The following is a 6,000-nucleotide window of genomic DNA, read 5'->3' as shown; positions in this document are numbered from 1 at the left end:
CAAGTACCACTTCAAAAGCATTCTCCAACTTATTCGCTAAGTATAGACTTTGAGTTACTCGGTGATTAGTTTATTACTTTATTCAAAACAGAACTGCAGTTCATACCACAAAACAAAATGCTTAGTCAAATCATAATTTGTCTAAACTCTTTATATTGCAGCATAAAGAAGTTTTAGTAGTATCAAATGTTTGATTTTTAATACATTGGGTGAACCATTGTCATAGAATAATATATAAAACATCTAAATTTATTTTAAAATCGAAAATGAAAGCAATATCTTTTTTTTTACGACGAAAGCAATATCTAAATGTACACATTTCAAGACTGGAAACATGAAACTAAAAATGAGGTTGTAACTTACAACTTGTATATATATTTTATTTACAATTTCAAAAATGTGGAATCAACTTGTAACTTGAAACTAAAGAGGTTTGAAGTAAATAAAATTATATATTTAAAAAAAGCATAACAGACAAAAAATAAAAACAAACTAAAGGCGTAAATTATGAAACAAAACGGCTAACACAGCTAAGATATGGTCCGCGGACAGCGGTGACCCACTTGAACTTTTTTTTTTTTTATCTCAAAATAAAAATAAACATCTCTTTTACAAGTAATACTTTATTTTATTTCTATCAATAAATTTTCTCAGACTATTACAAAAGTAAATTAAATAACATAAACTAATATATCTTTGATGAACTAAAATATTTTATAATTGCTATAGTTGAGATGTTTATTGATTTTTGCATAATTATTTTTATTAATTTACTTTTTATTTGCATTTTATATAATTTTTTTTATCAATCTACATAAATAAATACAAATATAAAAACTATAATCAAACCTAATATACCATTAAATATTCTGCAAGGCTTAATATTTTATTTTTATTTTAAATTTTAATATATACAACCTAATACACTTTTAACAAGAATACATAAACCATTATGGTTAAGATTATTTAGAAACTTTTTAATCTATCTTGTATACATCTAAAGTATACATTTATTTAGATTTTACGAAAAATAATTATTTAAAAAATATTGATATTCGTTCATGAGGTTTTATACTTTTATTAAAGTACAATTACATATTTAAGATGAAGAGCTGAGATAAAGTAGTAAATAAAACTAATCAAATTTTGTTTGACTAAAATTGTACTTCGATTTGAAGAAATATATGTAACTCAATATAACCCACAAAGTGAGTAACTTAAACTAGATAAAGTACATGTTTACGTAGATAAATGATACTCAAAATGCCCCAAATACTTAAAATGTCTATTGATTTTTATCCAAATATTAAATCTAAACAAATTTTGATGTTAAGTATAAGTATTTTGGCATACATTATTCAAATTTATATGTTATATATATATATTTTGTTTTTAATTTTTTAGAAACTAAAAGTATATATGAACTTTATTTTTTATTTTAAATTAAATGGGTTAGAACCCAAACCGAACCCACAAAAACCTGAACCAAAACGGAATCCGTAAAAATCTGAATTGAATCGACCAAAATCGAATAAAATGATAGCCGAATGCCCATTTTTAATGTAAAAAAAATTATCGATAACAAAATAAATATTGTTTATAATATTTAAATGCATTATAGTTGAAAAAACTAACCTGCGCGGATCATATATTACTCTCTATTTATCAAACATGAACTTAATTAAAGTGATCAAAATATATTAGGAAATAACCTATGATTGCCTATAAATAAATATCTCCAATTTGGTTTGACGATCCTTGGCGCTTGGGTTGGTTGACTATGTTCGGCTCGTATCATTTACAAGTTTGTTGGTGATAATCACCTACATTGCCTAATCCACAGGCTTTGAAAAGTTTGACGAGATCAACATATTTCTTATAATCTTTCGCTATTATACATGCACATTGTTTTGTCGCCGCTTGATCTCGCTTTGCACGAACGTTACAACAGTCCTTTTCCCAGTACTTTTTATCTCTAGTAATAAGGCGCATGCAGTAATCAAGACTTTCAAAGCAAGTATCTGCTAAACTCTTACTCTTGATTGTAGCCGGTAATGATGACAAGAGTATGACGAAGACGATGCATATTAATTGAATGGTCTTCATTTTTTTGATCAATTAGTAGCTCTTTATGATAATCAATTAGCCTTGAGAAAGTTGAAACAATTTAGTTTTGGGAACATGTATGTTTTGAGGTCTTTAAATATCCAACTGAAATGAGTAAAATGTGGATATATCGAAGGTGGGAATTACAAAGCAATCTTCAAAATAAAAGCATGACTTGTTCAAATGACCGATTCAATAGGAAGTGAATAAAAATAGAGTTTATGATGAGTGACGAATGGGTGTATTTAGTGCCCCATGAAAAGATGCATGCATTCTGATTTGTGAAGCACCTTGAAAATTATCGACAGTCATGTAGAAAAGAAGTCTAAGTTAAACTAAAATTAAGATTTTGATCCGTACGTCCGTGCTGATATTTTTTTATTTTATAAATAAATTAAATATTATTACAAAAATTTTAAATATATAATTTTTATTTTAGTGTTCTATATTGTGTAACTTTATAACATTGTTATTTATATTTTTATACGGCATTATTAATATATAGTGATTTGTTTATTAAATTTTACTTTTTTAATTCTATTGCTTACAAATATATTTTCGAGTTATGTACAATAAATAACAATATGAAATAGTTAAATAGAGAATCTCCTCCAAAATATATTTTTTTAATTTATACATTTTGCATATAATACATTTTTAAAATTTATTTATTTATATTATAGAAACTATATATGTTTAAGATAATTTATATTTACTTGTTGTGTTTTAAATAATATACTTTAACATATATCATTTTAGTATTTTCAGGATTTATAAGTAAAAACAAAGTTTTAAATAATATTACCTTATTATTTTCGTAAATTTTATACATAGTAGCATCTATCATATTATTTTTGTAAATTTTATTGATATAGGATATTTTTGGATGTTATGATATTAAGTTTTAAATTTTTATAATTAAATTTCAAAATATTAGATTACTTTAATTTTACAACATATATAGTTTGTTTTCGTGGTGCATTTCGAAAATTTATTTTTATATCTTTTCTAAAATCTAAAATATTATCATTTTTAGTTTGAATATTTATTTTCAAAATTGTATATTTTGTAAAAAAAAACTTTATAAAATTACACAACTATTTTTGAGTCTGGGAGATTACATAAATTTTGAAATATTTTACTATATTAATACATTATTTTATAAAAAAGTATTTGAAACTTTGGTAATATTTTCTAAATTTGAAAATTTGGTATTGATTTTTAATTTTTTCTCAACAGGTTTTGTTATAATTAAAATAAATAATAAATTTATAGTTAAAATTTGATTTGTCATTAATATTTTAAATGAATTACTAAAATTTCATATTTTTCTAATAACATATTTTTAAATAATATATGAACTAAAGGTTATTATATACCATTATATTTTCCTATATAAACATTTTCAAACAATATACTATTGAGAGTTTCAAAATAAATAAAGAGAGAATATATAGTTGTAGATATAAAAGTTTAACCTATATTAATAAATTTATTTGTATATAAAAATATTATATATTTTAAAAATTTAACCAATTTAAAGATGAGTGATAACAATTTTAAAAATAAAATTTGTTAATTTACCTTTAATATAATTTTGTCATATTTAATTCATAATTCACTTCTATTTTTATATAAAATAGAATATAATTTTAATATTCTTGTTTTGGAATAATTTTAATTAACATTGATTTATAATAATATTATTAATTACGAAATTAATTAATTTTTTATTTTATAAAAATAGTTAAACTTTTAGTAAGATTTTGTTAGATTATTTCTCAACGGATTTTGTTATAATTAAAATAAAATACAAATTTATTTTTGGTTTATGTTTGGAACTCTTTGGTTTATGTTTCATTGGCTATGTGATCCACTGCTGTGTTTATGCTTGATTTTCTACCTGAGTTTGAGATGGATTCATATATGTTGTTTCCTGGTTTGGTGGAGATCATTGTTCCATCAGGAATGATTCTCTCATACGGTTCTCTCTCAAGACCACCAGAGAGTTATTTCACCTCATGTTCATGGCACATGTACAGTGATGTGGTGTGCAGATTTCTTCTCACCATAAATACTGTTCTGGAATGATCTTTGTTGATTCTAGAAGAACTCTTTGGTTTATGTTTCATTGGCTATGTGATCCACTGCTGTGTTTATGCTTGATTTTCTACATGAGTTTGAGATGGATTCATATATGTTGTTTCCTGGTTTGGTGGAGATCATTGTTCCATCAGGAATGATTCTCTCATACAGTTCTCTCTCAAGACCACCAGAGAGTTATTTCACCTCATGTTCATGGCACATGTACAGTGATGTGGTGTGCAGATTTCTTCTCACCATAAATACTGTTCTGGAATGATCTTTGTTGATTCTAGAAGTATGTGTCATAGTGATGATATTTCTGCGTTCTGGCCTCGTTTAGATAGGGTATTTATTGATCTGTTCAGAGCATCATATGTTATTCAAGAGCAGTAGATTCCACCGGAGTACTTCCTGTACTTTGCAGCATATATGGGACAGCTTCTTGTATTTTTCTCAATAGTTTTTTTTTTACTATGGAATGTTCTTATGCATCAAGTTATGAGTCTTGTGAAGTACTATGGCTGCTGTGAATTACTTCAAACTTTTTGTTGAGACGAAAATGGTGCACACTGATAAGATACTAGGTTGCAATGATTCTAACTGACTTACAATTTTTTCAAAGAAAAAGAAACTTGTTGCTGCTGTACAAATTAAACCATAGAAAAACAAACATCACTTTTTTGCAGAAGACAATGATAGCATCGAAGTTTCTCTACTGATCAGCAGCTTATCTGGCTGCATAACGAACATCAGGCTTTCCTGCTCGCTTTTTTGAATGACCTCCTATGTAGCGCCACCGATTGACATCTAGAGTGTGGCTTCTTGGTTACACGTCTCCTTTTCTTTTTTTCACAGCCTCTTGATAGTTGTTTGTTAGTAATGAATGTATAATTAGAAAACATGTGTGGCAAAATGAATGAATTGATAAATAGATCCGTAAGCAAAACGTATATTGACAAAATAATACTATCATCTCAAATCACTGAAACTACTTTGAAATTTTTAGAAATATATTACCAAAACACCTATAGATTTCATTTTTTATTTTTTTAAAGTTTTACTAAAGTCACTCAAATAACTTCAAAACCCACTAAATTTCACCAAAATTAAAACACTCTAAAATCTCCTAAAATTCTTGATTCAATACACCTCCCTTAATTCATGATTTGACATTTTTTATTTATTTTATATTTTTCGGTTAAGAAACAGCTCTTATATATTTTATTTAAGAGAATGTTCTTATTTTCTCTTAGTTAAAATCTAAAAAAAATTAACCGTCTATTATCTAAAGCTAAAAACCTCAGTTAAAAAAACTGGAGTTAACAATGGTCTTAGATAATTGTGAGTTTACGGTTCGTCTTCTCGAAATGACTTATGTGTTACCAATATATTCTGTCTATCCTCAAACTTATGAGCAAAAGCTTAACTAGATCTCTGATTGCCTTCATTTACACTTCGTTTGATTATAACGAAAGTTCCATTTTAGGTGTTTATTATTTTCTTCTAGTAAAATGTTAGAGTAAGTTTTAGAGAAACGTATTTGGTCAAAAAAAAAGTTATAGAGAAATGTTCACAAGTACCACTTCTAAAGCATTCTCCAACTTATTCGCTAAGTATAGACTTTGAGTTACTCGGTGATTAGTTTATTACTTTATTCAAAACATAACTGCAGTTCATACCACAAAACAAAATGCTTAGTCAAATCATAATTTGTCTAAACTCTTTATATTGCAGCATAAAGAAGTTTTAGTAGTATCAAATGTTTGATTTTTAATACATAGGGTGAACCATTGTCATAGAATAATATAA

The sequence above is a fragment of the Raphanus sativus genome, chromosome 3, assembly GCF_000801105.2.
Source record: "Raphanus sativus cultivar WK10039 chromosome 3, ASM80110v3, whole genome shotgun sequence".
NCBI lineage: Eukaryota > Viridiplantae > Streptophyta > Magnoliopsida > Brassicales > Brassicaceae > Raphanus > Raphanus sativus.
The sequence above is the reverse complement of the archived record's forward strand: the minus strand, read 5'-3'. Positions refer to the sequence as shown.